General features: G+C 40.9%; 1 long non-coding RNA gene across 3 annotated transcripts in view; it reads right to left on the bottom strand.

The window, feature by feature from the left end:
- Positions 1-1,471: 1,471 nt before the first annotated feature.
- LOC308475886 overlaps positions 1,472-18,675 on the bottom strand; it is a 43,377-nt gene continuing 26,173 nt past the window's right edge. For 2 of the 3 annotated variants that reach the window (XR_013985479.1, XR_013985480.1), the window contains 2 exons: positions 17,920-17,988; positions 1,472-1,678 (listed from right to left, as the gene is read on the bottom strand). This is a non-coding gene — a long non-coding RNA (uncharacterized lncRNA). Of the gene's footprint in view, positions 1,679-17,467; positions 17,561-17,919; positions 17,989-18,675 lie in introns of those variants that run through there. The other variant, XR_013985481.1, reaches the window with a different exon arrangement.

The following is an 18,675-nucleotide window of genomic DNA, read 5'->3' as shown; positions in this document are numbered from 1 at the left end:
ATGCCTCTTGTGCTGATGTATCCACAATTCTCTATGCTGGGCACTTGTCATGATGAGGCAATCAGAGATGGGGCAGTCATTTGTTTGGTTTATATTTCAATGTGGCCTTATAATCTGAACCAGTAATGAATTGAAACACAGCTCTTCTTTGAAATTCACCTCTTTGAATTTTGCAGTGCAGTCCCCCAACCAAAGTGTGCATATTAGGGTTGTTGTTTTTTAAAAAAGAAAAAAATGCATAGAGATTTATTTTCACTAATAAACCTATCTTCACTAAATTAAGCATTTTCACTATTATACTTATTTGCACTAATATGCATACAGAAGTGCATTCTAGGGGGGGGGGGATTGCCTGTGCATATACTCAGCAAAACTGTATAAAGAAATGTGCATTTTAGGAGAAATGCCTACAAAAAATTAAGTGCAATTTCCTGAGCAGGCTTTCCGAAAGAAAAAGGTTGGACCAAACTGGAAACTATGAGAAACTAAAATTGACAGATTAGCCCATCCTTAAGAGGAGATGGGGACTGGTGTCCTTTTTCGACAATGCACTTAAACATTCACTTAAAGTTAGTTACTGAATTGAAGCAGCCCACTGAGTGTTTTAAAACATCATTCACTGTTAACAGTTATTGGAGCAACAGAGTTGGGGCAAAGCAATGCTGTTCATCATTTATTCTTTCCATGAAGGCCAGATCCTTTTGAGCGATGACTGAAAGATTGTTACCTGTGAGAACTGTGCTACCCAGGGCCGAAGAAATGTCCATAGTCCTGTTGCTTCAGAACGCTGAAGTCTCCAGGAAACAGGCCAGCTTTGGACCCAGCAGTTCCAGCACTGGTCCTGCCCATGTAATGTCCCAGTTTGAAGCCATACTATGGTTACTGCTGATGAAAACACCATCAGTGGCTGTATCTGCTCCATACTTTCAACAGTCACAGTGGGGTCCTGAGTATCAGCAGAGTCATTCTCCCCCTCTTTTAGTTGAGTCTGGTGGAAGGACTGCTCCACAGGATCCTAACCCCCCACCAACTGGAGATTAGGATGGCTCTGTGTGTGCTGTGTTTTAAAGTAGATGTCAGCTTTCGGTAATTGATATTGTAAAAGGAAAGGAGATTCATATTTAGGAGATGTGTCACCATGGTTGATTTCTAATGGTGGCTGCGTCCATTACTTGCCATTGTTATTTATCCCAAAATATAGGAACGTGTTTATACTAATTTGATCCATTGTTCTCCCTTCAGATATTTTGGAATGAAGATTTAATGGCATTCTATATGTGAATCTTGTGTGTCTGTGTAGCAGCTAAAAAGCAGTCTTATTTGTCCATTTGCAGGAAAGTCTCTAGAGTAGTACCCAGTCCGTTGCAAAGTTTGTATTCCAAACTATATATGGACGCAAATTGGTTGCAAAGTTTGCATTCCAAACTATAAAGGTTTGCAGACAACTACCAAATTGTTAAGGGATGCTGCTTGTTTAATTTTTGTTCTATCTCTATTTTCTTTTTAAATAACGAATATGCATTGTTTGTGAAATTTCTTGATTTTGGAGTTCTCTGCTTCATTGTGTGGAATCAAATATATGTGTGAGGAATCTGAAGGTCTTTGGACAATTAATAAATCTGAAGCAAAGAAACTGCCTTGCTATTGTCCCAGAACACTTGTCCTTTGCTTCCTACTCCTGCCAATAGAGAAAAAAAATAATTTATTAAATTTAAAGGGAATGACCATTTCTTCATTGGCAAAGATTCTCTCTATCAACTTATTTCAACACACTCCTATATGAGGATATTGCCAAGAGGTTTTCAAGGGCATTTTTGGTGATGTCTACCATTTCCTTTTATTCCTACTGCCAACTCCAAATTTTAATTTTATTATTATTATTATTATTAATAATAATAATAATAATTTATTTGTATGCTGCCCATCTGACTGGGTTGCCACAGCCACTCTGGGCAGCTCCCAACAAAAAACAGTAAAAACACAACACAACATTGCACAGTGAAAACTTCCCTGAACAAGGCTGCCTTCAAATGTCTTTAAAAAATCACCTAGCTGAATATAATTATATAAATATGGTTATAAAATGATAATCGCATATGGAAAGACATATTGACACAGTTTGTGCATTCAAATACATGTTTGTGCGTTCAAGTATACATGCTTGCTTGCATGTATGTGCAAAAACAGCACTAAAATTTGCACATGCATTTCATCATAGCTTCTGCAGTGTGGGGGAAGCCAGAAGTAGAATGTGGAAATGCAAGGGGGAGAGAGAAGGTCTGAGACTAAACCTGCTTTGTCACCTGAGACTCATATCAGCCACTTTCACACCTTACCCCAAGCTACACATACATTACTTATTTCTTCAATACAACTATTTTGTATTACAATCGGAAAACTGCTTAGATGCAACAATAAAAGAGGATTCTTTCCCCCAACCCAGCAATGATAGTATTTCCAGGTTATCAGGACAAATTAATAAGGAAGACTTTCATAAGTAGTTTTTTGTCCACTTTCCAATCAGGTAGGGGAAGACCTGGAGGTACTTTTAGCATTTGTGGAACATCATATTGGTGGACTAAGATCATGGTCCTGAAATAACGTCAACACTGAAAGTATGCACTGTTTGGCATGAAGGTCAAAGAAGTCCCACTCCTAGTATAAAATCAATATTTTAACCATAACATTTAGAAATAAGAATCAGCCATGAAATTCAACCATGACATTATGGTGCAGGAAGAGCAACACCTGCATATATTATCTCCACTGTGATGGAACAAGCCTTGCAATTCTGCTGATGAGGCATTTAAAGAAAGTCCAGCTCTAAGGTAACTCTTCTAATTAGCTTCCCGCAGGCAGAGTGTTACAAGGCAATGCAGAATACTTTTAACTATTTCTCAGAAGTGCATGTGTGTGACCCATACCTTGTGGCAGATGAGGTACTTTAAGCATTGCTTTTTGATCTGTATGTCACTCTTCCCTACATAATTGTGTCTCTAGAGGAACTTTGGGGGGGGGGGGTGGAATGAAGATGCAGTGAAATATAATGATGATATCAGATAAAGAGAATACAGTTGCTTCAACCTTTCTATGCATGACAGATTTGTCTTGGTTCGTATAAAGCTTCTCAACTTTCCTCTAACCCTGTAGGTTAAACTTTTTCCCCCCTTCCAGAGGGTTCTGACAACTTCCTGTGAATTTTCTTCAGTACTCTGTGTGAGGATGTGATTTAGCCAAAGTTAAGCACTTGCAAGCCTGGCTGATTTAAGCAGGGGAAATCAGCATATTCTGATGACACTCAGGTCTCCTTCTCCTTTAGGTGAGGCAGTAGAAAAGCTGGATTGGCGTCTTGCCTTGATAATGGACTGGAGGAGAGCCAACAAACTGAAACGCAATCCACATTAGATTGAGGCATTGTTGGTGGGTGGTTCCCTAGACCAGATAGCTGGGAGGTTGCCTGCTCTTGGTGGGGTTCCACTTCTTCTGACGGAGCAGGTTCGTAGCTTGGGGATACTCCTGGATCCTTTGCTGTCACTGGAGTGCCTTCCATCAGCTTCAGCTGCTGGCCCAGCTGTGCCCTTATCTGGACAGGCATAGCCCAACTTCTGTCATCTATGCTTTGGTAACCTCAAGTTTAGATTACTGCGATGGGTTGCTTAGGATACAAGCTGCCTCTGAAGACAGTTCAGAAATTTCAGCTAGTGCAAAATTCAGTGGCCAGGTTGCTCACCAGGGCAAGACGGTTTGAGCATGTTACACCGATCCTAGTCTGACTGTACTGGCTACCAAGTAGTTTCCAGGCCCAATTCAAAGTGCTGGTTTTGACCGCTCAGGACTGCAATACCCGAAGGACCGCCACTCATATTGGGGAGCAAAGAAAGTGATCAGCAAGTAAGAAAATGCTCAGAAATGAGAGCAGCTGGGGGAAAGTGAAAGAGGAGAGTGGCTGATGGGGATGGATGGGTGTGTACACGAAAAAATGTGCTGAGCGTGAATGGGATGGTTGAATGGATCGGTGTGAATGGCCTTGCCCATCACTGTCTTTGGTCCTGACCTCTCCTGGCATGAAGCACTGAAATTATGACCCAAATTAGAATGTGGGCCTCTGACTGGAAAAAGTTCCCCACTTTGAACTAACCTTTGAAAGTTATTTAAAACCAGAACTTTGAGTTGAGTCCAGTAGCAATTCTGCTTGTTTCATTTTTCATGTTCTTAAAAAATAAAAAATAAAATCAAACACACTTCACTTAAATTGAGACAGGAACATTTTTTTGCAGGACAAAGCAGAAACCTCAGCAACGGGAAATATTTTTTCTTAGAACGGGTATTCAGCCACCAGCCAACCTCAAAAGGCAAGGTAAAAGGAGACTGAGTAGCTTAGGTTAAAGCACTTCCCTTTGACTATTTCAGTGCACACCAAGTCTCGCAACAGAAGCTAACAGACAGGAGAAAGCCCCCTGAGGCACTTAAACAGCATCCGAATCAGTGTCCAGAATGAAGATAAATACCACACAATTTAACATTAGCTTCTCTCCCCCCCAGCACCCCGGTCTCCTGCATCAAAACATTGCAGTACACAGTGCAATATAAGCGCTTAGCGTATCCCAGGGCATTTTCTTGCAATAAAATCATTATGGAAAGATCGACCTTAAAAGGACAATTGAAAGTCAGCAATAGGGTAAATTAAAAGGGTAAAAAATTAGCCTTGCACATAAATATACCAAGGGGGAGCCGGAGCGCCTCAGGCAGAGTGAACAAAATAGCATAGAATTAAAATAAGAAGGCCTTGCAGTCTTGGAATTTGAATAGATATATGAAACCAGCAGAGAATACTAGTACCTCGGCAAGCTTTTACAAATCCCGAAAAGTAGCTTTAAACAAATAAAAAGATCTTCAAGCAAACTTTTGTTAAAAGTAGCAATTTTATATATGTATCTATCTGAGATTTACAGCCCATGAAAAGGCTAATAGGAATAAGCTAATAGGACTTATTTATCTCATCTAAAACAGTCAATAGTCTTCTCTTCCTTGTTCCTGAAAAAGAAAATTTGGGGATGAAATGGCTGTAAATGAGTTCAACTGAGATGTTACAAATTTGTGTCCGGTTTTCTAAGAAGAGCTGCAACCAAAATGTTCAGCCATTGAAGAGAATGTAGGATTTCCTGCACAGATAGAGATGGAAGCTTCTTTCAATATTAGTTCTCTCTGTTTCTCATTTTTCTGTTCTTAATATAATATATACTATATAATAAGAGAATGCATTTTTGTATTCTCTTTTCACCAGTACCTTCATTTCATGCATACTTTCCCCTAAAATGTGCATTTTTGTAAATATTATTAGGTTGGAAAATTTCACTGCCAGAATTGGATGTGTGAGTTTCAAAGGTTAGCTCACGTGTGTTCGGGGCCGTTTGCCCCTAGCAAGCTTCCCACTTATGCATACTTGTGGAAATGGCATTGGGCCGGATCAACATAGCAAAGGAGGCCCCCATGGGAAGCCTGGCAGGGAGAGAGATTGGCCATGGCATGCCCTAAATGTGGATTAAGACTTCTGCATGGTTGATATCCTTCACCACAGACACCCAATGGCACCCTGTGTGCCTAGCTTGAACCACACCAGAGCTCAAGACAGGGTAATCCCCATGGGGTTGGGGCATTTTCCAACCCTCACAAGAAGAGCATACCATAAGCAAGGACTGTTGGAATTTGCAATGGAACCTTTGTCCTACTGCTATGCCAACCCTGCTTTCTATTGATTTCAAAAAGATTTGGCTTGATTTTTACCCAACGCTGCATCTTCTCTGATCATTTCACCACTGCCTCAAGACCCCAAATTGTCCCTGCCTGTGAGACGGCAGAGGAACCAACCCCCACGGCAGGTTGCCAGGAACCGATAAGACAAGGAAAAGTCCTTACCGTCTGCTTTTTATTCAACATTCACAGAGAGAGGCTTGGGAATGCAGACTTTAAACAATAGACCAGAATAATGGCGTTGTCCCGAGTGAGTTTCCACCCTCTCCATCTCTCCCACTTTTTCATGCATCATTGCTACAGGTGCTGAAAAGTGCCCTCTGCCTTTGAGCTCTTTGCTCTGCTACTTTCAAGGCTCGTCGGGTTCCGGGAGAGGAGGAGTCTGGAATGCTTTCTAAAGGCACTGTGTCCATTGGCTGTCTCTCCCCTGATGCTTCTTTTTCTTCCTCCTCTCCCATTATTTTCCTGCTTTCCCCCTCATCTGCCTCTGAGCTGTGATCTCCCTCAAACACCTGTTGTAATTCTGAACTTCTTCTTCTCTGGAAAGGTCAGGCTGGTGAGGTGGTCTCCACCATTCCTCCTCTGCCCAGTCGCTGACACCATCAGGGCAAAGCTTCCTTTAGAATGCTTCACAATCTTTTCCTTCTTTCTTTCTTTGCTTGCTCTTATCACTCTGAATGTAGGGACGTGGGTGGTGCTGTGGTCTAAACCACTGAGCCTCTTGAGCTTGCAGATCAGAAGGTTGGCAGTTCGAATCTCCACAACAGGGTGAGCTTCCGTTGCTCTGTCCCAGCTCCTGCCAACCTAGCACTTCGAAAGCATGCCAAAAAGTGCAAGTTGATAAATAGGTACCACTCCGTCAGGAAGGTAAACGGTGTTTCCGTGCGCTGCTCTGGTTTTCATGTTCCATTGCGCCAGAAGTGGCTTAGTGATGCTGGCCACATGACCTGGAAAAGCTGTCTGTGGACAAAGGCCGGCTCCCTCGGCCTGTAAAGCAAGATGACACCACAACCCCAGAGTCATCTGCGACTGGACTTAACTGTCAGGGGTCCTTTACCTTTTTATCACTCTGAATAATTTGGCATCCACAGCAAACTTGTCCATCTTACTACTCCAGCTCATTTATGAACAAATTAAACACACACAAACACACAAACATTTCCCAACAGGGATCCTGGAGGCAGAAGGTGAGTGGAGTGCAGCTGCTTTGCTAGTGTGCTGGTCCCGGGGGGCTACTGTGCGCCGTGGTCCGAGTCCAGTCCGAGGTCAAGGGTGTGGTATGGAGGCTGTCTGTCAAGGCTGAAGCAGGGTCCAAGGCAAGGAGTCGGCTGTGGTCAGGAACTCTGGAAGAAGAGCAAGACAGGGTGACGGCAGGAACAGGTTACCAACAATGTTGCTCCAGCAACCTGGGACTGGGCTGGCTGACTTTTATCTGCCCCGAGGCATAGGGTGGTCCCAGTCCACAGGTGACTCGCCTCTCCTGGCCTGGAGGCGAGTACTCCTCCTGCGAGAACTTAGTTCCCTCTGCCTCTTTGCCCTGAGCCTCTGTAGCTCATGACCCAGATGCAACCTCACCTCCTGACAGAGCTGGGAGAGGAGTACTTGCAGGCAATGGGTCCTCAATCACCTCCGGAGCCAGAGCAGATTCAGCTGGTGTCTGCTCCTGAGAATCCAGCACAGGTGAGGACCCTTCAGGCTCATGCCCCAGCCCTGACTCAGCCGGCCCTGGAGGCGGGGACTCCTGTGCAGGCTGGGATTCTTCAGGTTCAGCCTCTGAATCGGATTCCCAGGCCATCACAGCTAGCTTCCCAGTAGCTGAGTCACTGTGGCGTACTGGAAGGGCGGGTGGCAAGGTGTCGGGGAAGTTGGCGCAATGCAGATGCACTGGCAGCAACACAGGGTTGGCTCTGTTGGTTTCACCATGCTGACCTCTCCAATGCCTTGTCCCTCTCCCCTGTCCACCTTGATGTCAAGGCTTCAGGAAATCCTATCCCTCCCACAGTGGGATGCCAAGAAGTAGTTTATTCAATATTCACAGAGAGAGACGAAGGAAGGTGGTCTTTCTTAGATAATGGCATTGCTCCAAGTAAAGTCCTACCCCCTCAATTCCTCCATGTTACCCCTGCGCCGGCTGATCTGTGCTTTCTGCCTCTGAGCTTTCTGTTCTACTACTCTCAAGGCATGCCTGGTTCTGGAAGAGGGGTCAGGAATGCTTTCAAGGGACAATGAGTCTGTTAGCTGTCTCTCCCCTGGTGCTTCTTCTTCCTGCTGCTCTCCCAATATTTTCCAGCTTCTACCCTCTGAACTATGACCTTCTGCAAACCATTGTTCTTACTCTATACTGTCCATTCCTCCTCAGTCCAGCCCCTGACACTTGATAAACAGTAGCAGCCCACTTCCTGAGAAACTAACACAGTGGCTCCACCCCAAATGGTGAGCCACCTCTGCCTCAGGAACCTCACTTCTTGCATGCCTCCATTGTGAAAGCTGTCTATTTATTATTTTCTCTGCTTACTGACTGGGAAAGATTCTGGATAGGCACTTCTGGATAAATAAAATGGCACCGGAACAGATAACCAATGTGCTGAGTATACAAAGCAGCTTCATTTCTTCATGTGGTGGGGAGAATTGCTCTTGACACTTTGCTGCTTGAGAAATGTTTTTGAAATGAGCATAAACAGCAATTAATGCATATGTGGCCGAAAGGGAATCTCACCCCACCCAATCCTCAGGGAATTTAATTTTTTTTTATTTTAAGCTCTGATCTTTTTCATGTGACTAAACAGCAGGAATGCTAACTGCATAATACTTGGGGTCATTTTTGCTTGGAAATTAATTATGGTATATGAGTGTATAAACTCTGCTAAAATGTAGGCAAGTAATTTCTCTCAATTAAATGGAAGATTATTCAGGGACATGTGAAAACTTGGACCAATTTCTACATTCTATATTTTTGCAAGATACTGAGATACATTTAAAGTTTCACTATATTTGTTTCTCTAGCAGCAACAGTAGAGAGCTTTAACTTTGGAAAACTTACAGCGCATTGCAGAAGTCTTATAAAGCTAAACGCAAGCATATGTATTTCAAAGTTCACATAGCTCTAGGGTAATATGTTATGCAGTTCTATTTACTGCCATAAGATAGTAGTTTATTATGGGTGATTGCTTTTTTCATTTCGTTCAGTTGTTATGAAACAGAACGACAGCCATATAAACTTCCCATAAATCCTCACAATCTGTTTCTTAAGGGAATGTCTGAAGGGAGCGTCACTTACCCAGATGTAAGTGAAGGGGGGGCACACAAAAGAAGAGAACGTTTTGTGTGAGTGACTACTTGAGGAATGCTTTCACCACACAATGCAAAACTTGTGAATAGCAAATATAGACTTTAAACAATAGACCAGAAAGATGTGGAAGTAGAACAGTCGCAAAATGTTATTTTGTAAGAAAGGTAAACATTGCCGTCTTTATTTTTTTCTAGGCAGATAACATTTCCTGAATACAAAATCAATTCTGCCGAATTTCTGAGTTTTTGTTTTTTTTATGGGAAGCTAGAAGTCATTAGGATTCCACACTTCAGAATGCTGAATCTTTTGATAATACAATATGTTATATTGTATTGTATTTTGTATTTCAAACATTAGCTATTTTGCTGTAATTAAAGCTGCTCCTCCCACAATGACTTAGGGCATAAATTTGGTAAGGAAAGCACAGGAGATCTGCAGAAATAATGCAAGCTGTGTGGGAACTATCACAAACAGGAGTCACCTAGAACCCACCCCTACTTAATGGGAAGAGCAATCCAATCTCCCAATTCAACATACTGGAGGGGGCTTGGATAAGGCAGATGTGTCCCTCCCCCCAGTTCTGCAGGGGAAGATTCCACTTCTATGGAGGTTCTCACTTCATGCACTGAAAATGTGGACAGGAAGAAGTTGCTACCAGCACTATGTTAACGCTTGGCATCCGGTGTAAAGTGCTGAAACAGGGCATTTTGAAAGTGGAGAGGAGGCAGAACTGGGGTGGCCAAGCATCTGCTAGGTCATGGTAGCTCAGCATATGGCCCAAGAGCTGCATGTGGCTCTCAAGATATTTTTGGTGGCCCTCAACAACATTTGAACATTCCAGAAGGCATGCAAGGGCCCACAGCCCAGCTCACTAGCTGGCCATGTCGGGCTCACTAGTTCTGAGAGGAGGTATATGGTTCCCCAGCTGGAATGGGCTGGGAGCAGGTGTGGGTCACATGCATCATCAATCCCAGGAGGCATAGCATAAGAGGACAGCAGAGCTGAGGTGCTGTGTTTGTTCACTAGCCCATGTCGAAGGACCTTGACGTGGATAGTCAAGGACCTCCATGCGACTGTACTTTGGGCTTAAAGCTGGACTGCATCCTGACTTCAGACTTGGATTGACCCTGAACCTCATTTCCTGACCTTTGGCCTCTGGAGTTTGAATTTTGGACTTTGCTGGTGCTGATTGACCCTTGAATTTTGAACTTGGACTTGGCACAGTGACTGGTTATCAGGTTGGCCAGGATCAGGACATTCAGCAAGAATGGCTACAGTTGAAATAGTAATACATTACATCACATTATTTTGAGGAAGATTGTGATTAGGGGACTTGTGTGGCTGCTCTGCTACTGATGAACAACTTTGTCTCACTTTCTAAGTTTCTTTGTTTAAAACATACAGATGTGGACCAGACAGCCCTTCAGGTAAAGGACTCATTCAAACAGAACTGAAAGGAAACATGGCCACTCTAGTCTCAACCAGTTGTACCTTCTGGTGTTGTAGGAGGCCCCACCTGAGAAACCTTCCCCAAGCCCCAAGGCTTTTGGTATGTGAACCAGACATGCATCAAATCAGCTCCTTCCCCTGCTATCTGGCCCTTCAGCAACTGGATAAACCTACAGTGAAACACAGAATGGGTAGGTGGGTGCCATAACCAGAAGCCAAGATGCTAGCACGTATGCCAAACGTATGGTGGTTCTGACATTCGTATACAACCGACTCTGAACCTGAGCCACATTATCTTCCAACAAGGGCCTAAGGAGGCAGAGAATCCCTGGGATTTCCTTTTCAGATGCTTTCTGAAAACTCAGAAAAGACACTGCAGAAATAGAGTATTATTAAATTAATCAGCTTATACTTAATTTAATCATGCTAGTAAATTTTAACGTGTGTTTTATTGTGGGGAAAATTATTTGACTGCGTTCTTGGCAGCCAATATAATTAAAACTAAAAGTATATCATTGAGAGACAGCTCAGACCAGAGACGAGTGGTTCCTAAAATAAAACCAAGGGCATTTTGTTTCCACGTCTCATTGCAAATGCATTGGCAAATTTATAGTCACAGGCACACAAAAATGTTATACTCAGGACTTTAACTTCCTTTTAAAAAAAAAAAAAGCCCCATTAGTTCTGGTTTTTTAACTCAGAAGCTGGGAGATGGGAAAATAAAATTAGATTCCATCTTCTTCAAATTACCTATTGATTTAATGTGTCACATTATCAAAAGGAACTAAAAATAAAAGTGCATTGCAAAAATTACTGCACTGAGTACATAAGGGGAGGGAAAGCCTAGGCTGTTCCAAAAAGGGGTTCACAGCAACTCCGAACTGAAGTCACTGCTTCCAAATATTCCTTCTGTTCTGAGTTGATAAGGCACATCTACTAATTCATAAAAGTTTCTGTAGTCTTGCCTCCTCCTTCCCCTCTGTTTTTCTCCCCTGCAACTCCTCTTAATAGAATCTTTCATCACACACAGCAGCTGGAGGGACTTCTTCAAAACCCCAACATTTAAAAATTAGATTATATGCCAAAATCTTATTTCAGCATTGTTTTTCTTGCCAGAATTCCTGGGTCTTATACCAGCAGGAACACTTCAAGAAACGAATGGCCGTTGTAACAGGCAAATATGGCAAGAAAAACCCATGCTCATTTTTTTTAAAGCCCCCAAAAGAGATGTATAAAATAATTGCCCCAATCCAGCTAAGGAGATTTACAGGTTAAAAGCAGGCTTTTAGGAGCATATCATTCCTGGATTGAGAAGTATAGATATTCAGCAAATGGGCTTTGAGATACACTGCCAAATGTGCATCCAAGTAGAGATTGATCCTGAGGAAAATTCCAGTGGGCACCTCCTATTCACATTCTTGTACAATGAGTCACACGCCCATGCCATATTTGCAGATGACTAGATTCAGAGCCAACATTTGTGAAATCTATTATGGAATGCAAGAATAGCAGCAGCTGCATGCTTCGGCTGTTCTAAGTTTCACACTTCTGTAGCTTTATACAAAATGGCACCTGCTGAGAAAAAACACACACACATGGAATGCATGATGTATACCTGGACAAAAAAACTCAACAAAGTTTGTGTCCGGATTTTCACTTTTTGAAATGTGGCAACCCTAAGTGAGGGAGAGCTATGAATGTGCCAAATTTCAAACACAGTGGTACCTTGGGTTAAGTACTTAATTCGTTCCGAAGGTCCGTTCTTAACCTGAAGCACCACTTTAGCTAATGGGGCCTCTTGCTGCTGCCGCACTGCCAGAGCACAATTTCTGTTCTCATCCTGAAGCAAAGTAATTAACCCAAGGTACTATTTCTGGGTTAGCGGAGTCTAACCTGAAGCGTATGTAACCCAAGGTACCACTGTATATGCTGTAAAAATTGTCACAATTACAGCAATTAAATGGCCTCAGCCTAGTATACCTGAAGGAGCGTCTCCACCCCCATCATTTAAGGAACCACAGAAAGAGGGGGAAGGAAGACAAGTTTTGAAATGTCAAAATGATTGTAAACTTAGTGAAATGTATAAAATTAGTGAAATGTATAAACTTGAAAAGTAGAAATAAAAAAAAGAGAAACTCAAAAAGAAAGGAAGGGAGGAAGAAATGGGTGTGGATCAAATCACCAGATAATTCCTATAGCAATACTGTAATGCCCACATGCTTCATAAGGCAATACAAGCCCAGGATAATGTGTGGCATATTTGTTGGTCCCAAGCCCTCCATCCTCCCCATGTGGATTTGGGCTTCAAATATGAAAGGTTTACAACTTAGCTTACATTCACCCACACTTTCCCTCCATCTTTCAGACCCACTTCCTCTGCCTGGGACCAGCACATATGTCCCATGTTTCCTGGGCTTCTTGCATTGCCTTATGAAATGTTGACAGACACAATTTGTGACATCAACATTGCACATTATCAGCACTGATCACAAAGCATGTCTATTAAGACATCAGTCTGATCTTCCAGTTTCCTGGCTTTGTGGATTGTGATACAATACTGGAAAGCCTAACTCTGATCTTAAATTGGCTTTTTCTTCTTCTTCTTCTTCTTCTTCTTCTTCTTCTTCTTCTTCTTCTTCTTCTCCTCCTCCTCCTCCTCCTCCTCCTCCTCCTCCTCCTCCTCCTCCATTGAATTTAGTGGCCAACCCTATGCATACTCGGTTGGAAACAAGAGTCATTGAACACAGGCCCAGAAAACCTTAAAGGACTATTTTGAAGTAAACTTGAACACTACTGTGGAAAAAAGAGTAATCTGGGACGCAAGTAAAGCTGTTATGAGGGGGTTTCTGATACAACAGAATACTATTAAGAAAAGAGCACAGAACGAGAAAAAGGATAAGATCTTGGAGAAAATTAAGGATTGTGAGAAAAAGTTAAGATCGAAACCGAAGTCACAGGAAATTCTGAGAGAAATTAAGCTTTTTCAAGCACAATACTCCAAATTGTTAAATCAGGAAGTGGAGTGGAAAATCAAGTTAATGAAACAAAGATCATTTGAATCGGCAAATAAATGTGGGAAACTGCTAGCATGGCAGTTGAAAAAGAGACAAAAACTAAACACAGTGACTAATCTAGAGATGGAAGGGAGAAATATCCAGAATCCTGTGGAGATCAGAAAGTGTTTCCAGAGATACTTTAAGCAACTTTACACGCAAGGGCCACAAGATGAGACAGAGATAGACCAATTTTTGGGAAGGAATGGACTACCAAAATTGTCTCAAGAGAACAGGACAATCTTGAACCACAAAATAACACAACAAGAGATTGAAGGTGCCATTCAGAATATGCAATTGGGCAAATCTCCAGGGCCAGATGGGCTTACCTCCAAATATTATAAGATACTGAAAGATTATTTGATGCAGCCGTTAATGGAGGTTTGCAATGAGATTATGGAGGGGAAGAGGGCACCGGAATCGTGGAAAGAAGCTTTCATCACATTGATACCTAAATCAGAAACTGAAAAGACACAACTTAAGAACTACCGTCCCATCTCTCTCCTGAATGTGGATTACAAAATTTTTGCTGATATTTTGGCAGGTAGATTTAAAAAAGTTTTGAAGGAAGTAATTCACAAGGACCAGGCTGGTTTTCTCCCAGGTAGACATTTGTTTGATAACACTAGGAATATTATTGATATTTTGGAACTTTTACAAACAAATGTTAATACAAAAGCTGTGTTGATCTTTATAGATGCGGAGAAGGCCTTTGATAATATTTCTTGGAAGTTTATGAAGAAAAATCTTGAAGGGATGGGAGTGGGACGGGGGTTTGAAAATGGTATAGAGGCAATATATTCAGAGCAAAAAGCTAAATTGATAGTTAACAATGTGGTGACAGAAGAGTTCAAGATAGAGAAAGGAACACGACAAGGTTGCCCCATATCCCCTTTGTTATTTATTTCGGTCCTGGAGGTGCTCCTAAACATGATCAGAGGGGACCGGTTGGTTGAAGGGATTCAGGTCGGAGATAAACAGTACAAATTGAAAGCTTTTGCAGATGACTTGGTTTTGACATTGCAGAAGCCAGAATCTAGTACGAAAAGAGCTTTAGAATTGATTCATGAGTTTGGTCGGATGGCAGGATTTAAATTAAACAAGCAAAAGACAAAGGTTTTGGAAAAAAATTTGACAACTGAGGAAGTAGAAAGATTTCAGAAAGAGACAGATTTAACAGTTGTTAAGAAGGTAAAATACCTAGGGGTTAATATGACTGCTAAAAATTTGAATTTATTTAAGGACAACTATGAAAAGTGTTGGACAGAAATTAAAAAGGACTTAGAAAGTTGGTCAAGATTAAAACTTTCCTTGTTGGGTCGAATTGCTGTGATAAAGATGAATGTATTGCCAAGAATGTTGTTTTTGTTTCAGACCCTACAGATTGTGGACAGAGTGGAATGTTTTACAAAGTGGCAGAGAGATATTTCTAAATTTGTCTGGCAGGGCAAAAAGCCCCGAATAAAATTTAAAATTTTAACGGATGCAAAGGAAAGAGGGGGGTTTGCCCTGCCGGACTTAAGGTTATACTACGAAGCTGCGGCTTTCTGCTGGATGAAAGATTGGTTACTTTTAGAGAACACTGACGTCCTGGATCTGGAAGGGTTTAATAATGCTTTTGGATGGCATGCATACTTGTGGTACGACAAGGTAAAAATTCATAAGGCTTTCAAGAGCCATATTGTCAGGAAGGCCGTGTTTAAGGTCTGGGTAAAATACAAAGATTTATTAGAAAATAAGACCCCAAGGTGGTTGTCACCTATGGAAGCCAAGGCCCCGAAAAGACTCAATATGGAGGCCAATTGGCCGAAATATTGGGAAATACTAGAGAAGGAAGGAGTCACTTGGAGATTGCAGAGTTTTGAGAAATTAAAGGAGAAAGTGCAAAATTGGTTACACTATGCTCAGATTAGAGAGGTCTTTAAGCTAGACAAGAAAATAGGTTTCCAGGTGGAAAAATCGAAATTAGAAACTGAACTGTTAGAACCAAAAACTAAGGTACTCTCAAAAATGTATAACTTGTTGTTGAAATGGAATACGCAGGATGAAACTGTCAAATCAGCTATGATAAAATGGGCACAGGATATTGGGTACAACATTATGTTTGCTGACTGGGAAAAGTTATGGACCACCGGTGTGAGGTTCACGGCATGTAATGCCTTGAAAGAAAATATTATGAAAATGATATACAGGTGGTACATGACCCCAGTCAAGCTGGCAAAAATATATCACTTGCCTGATAATAAATGTTGGAAATGTAAGGAAACTGAAGGAACATTCTTTCACCTCTGGTGGACGTGCCCAAGGATCAAGGCCTTCTGGGAAGTGATTTACAATGAGTTAAAAAAGGTATTTAAGTATACCTTCCTTAAGAAACCAGAGGCCTTCCTTCTGGGCATTGTGGGCCAAGGGGTGTTAAAGAAAGACCAAATTTTTTTTATGTATGCAACAACAGCAGCAAGAATACTCATCGCAAAGTATTGGAAGACCCAAGATTTACCCACACTGGAAGAATGGCAGATGCAACTGATAGAATACATGGAGCTGGCTGAAATGACCGGCAGGATTCGAGACCTCGGAGAAGAGATGGTGGAAGAGGACTGGAAAAAATTTAAGGACTATCTACAAAAACATTATAAGTTGTATGAATGTTAGGAGAATGCACGATTGAATGAAACATGGCTGCAGTAATCTTATTGTAAGACATACGAAAATAAATGAAAAGGACGTAATTTGGAGTAACACTATTGGAAATTTATATAATAAGAATGGAAATAAGGCAACAAATTGCTGCATGTAACGATAAGATTGAGAACGCAGGGAAGGGAGATGTGAGGAAGTCTGAAGATTATGAAACTATGATTTGTGAACAATATTTATTTTAATCTGTACCTTTTGATCTTTTCTATTTTTTCTTTTCTTTATTCTAACTTTATTTTATATTCTTGTATGTTATATGGTGATGGTAATTTGTATGTTTGGTGTTTCTTAAAAAAAAAAAATTCCAATAAATATCTTATAAAAAAAAAAAGAGTCATTGAACACAATGGGCCGACTAAATGGAGGGACGGGTGGACAGAGGGAGCATTTTTTTCTTTTAGTTTCATGAAATGCAATCGGAGAAGGACAGATAATTGGAAACTTGACAATGCTAACCATCTATTTAGCAAAAGACATGGAGCAAGAGGCAGTATCCTTTCCCCAGGGCATTTTTAGAACAGCAGTCCATGCACTAAAGCCTTCTTCTGCACGGGAAATATCCTTACTAGAATACCTGAATTAGCCCAACTGCTTTCCAAGATAACCTCTCTATATGCAAATATTTTGTCATTACTACTTTCCGTGAAAGCGGCGTTCCTTGATATTTCTTCCATCAAAGCACAGAAGAGGAGAGCTGGGCTTCATAATTCTAACCATGTACTCTGAGATACTCACCATTTAATAACCACTGGATTTAAGGGGCTTTTGAGCATGCAGCTATTTGAAATGTTGCCGATGTTTACACGGAGAATAGTTTGTGAAAAGGTGATGTGAAAATTCATTGAGCATTGGAGAGTGGCGCTGAATAGCAATATGTTTGTTAGCACACATACAAAGACGTATGATGGAAACAAACACAAGCTATTAGTATTTGCATTGTATTAATTTTCTCCCCATAATGATATATAGGTATGTAAATCAGGATAGTCTCTCATGCTGATTTTGAGGTAAAAAGTAGTGCTTCTGTGTAAGTGATTTCCCCTTCCCTAAAAAAAATAAAAATGCTTATTTGGCCGAATAGTTATAATTTTATAGCACTACTTCCTTCTATTCCCCCTTTTAATGCATTTGTACTATATTCGTTCTAATTGCTAATTATTTATTTACTTATTTTACAGCTAATTTCACATAGCAAATAAGGTGATGTCACAACACAATGTGGTCAGCCGGTTTTAGCTACATTTTAATATCACTGAGGACAAATTCAAAGGCAGTGCTTACTGACTAGACAATTACTTTAGCAGCAATCTCACAGAACCTGCAAAAAAAGGAGAGTGCTTTTTTGAAGCTGTCAGAAGCGTTCATGAAAAACAATACATACTTTCAATCTTAAGAATAAACATGTCAAAACCTACCTCTTATTACCTAATGACTTTTTCCAATACTTGCAAAATGTGAATAGTGTTCAAAATCTAATTTTGTTAACAAAAACTCAATTTTGTTACTCTGTGTGTGTGTGTGTGTGTGTGTGTGTGCATGTTCAGTCTAAAACCCCTTTCCGAGAAATATAAGGATTGGATCACAATCCCACAAAATGGGCATGATCCAGCCAAAATGAAGAATCCAGTAAAAGTCAAATAAATTTCTCTCAGTTTAACAGACCTGAAATATGCTTACCTTTGGCTGGTTTGTGCTCATGTTGTGTACAGTTAAGGACATTTGAGCGCCAAAGAAGTCATCTTTTCACTGGGAAGAAAGAACATTTGTCCATTTAGAAGGAGAAGTTTCTCTTTCTTTGACGATACCTTTGCCAGCTTAAATGAGTAATCTATTTGTTCTTCCATTGTTGGAAGTAAATTCAATATGCATTTGAATGATTAAATGCTATAATGGGAGTAAACATAATTCATGCTGATCTTATTTACATACAAGTTTCAAACTAGTCTCAGGTCCAGGAGATAAAAGGGTTCCCATTAAAGATTTATTGAAGATTTAAACAAATGTGACTACCTTGAGGCCAGTCAGAAAATCTATTAAAACAATGCAAATTAAAAGATGGAAACACGCAGATTGAAAGGAATAGTTGAGAAGCAATTTAACTGCTAAAGAATATTTGTTGCATATTGGGTGTGGCAACAACTTCCCAAACCAATAGGATCCTAACAACAACAACAACAGCAACAACAATCTTTCCTCAGACACTGGGTTACAATATTTAAGTTCAAAAGGGCATAAGTGTACAGTTGGATTAAAAAAAATCATTAGTAAAGAAGGGGACAGAAAAAGAAAGAGATCCATTAATGCACCTTGGATTTCATCATTAATAATAACAGCTCCTTGTGATGTACAATGCAATTCTATATATGTCTTCTTAGAAGTAAGCCCTATTTTGTTCACTGCCAGGTAGTTGAGTATAGGACTGTAGAGTTAGTG

This window comes from Podarcis pityusensis (assembly GCF_964106645.2).
Source record: "Podarcis pityusensis genome assembly, chromosome: 4".
In the NCBI taxonomy this organism is placed as follows: domain Eukaryota; kingdom Metazoa; phylum Chordata; class Lepidosauria; order Squamata; family Lacertidae; genus Podarcis; species Podarcis pityusensis.
Note: the sequence above shows the minus strand (reverse complement) of the source record. Positions and strands in the feature narration are given on the sequence as shown.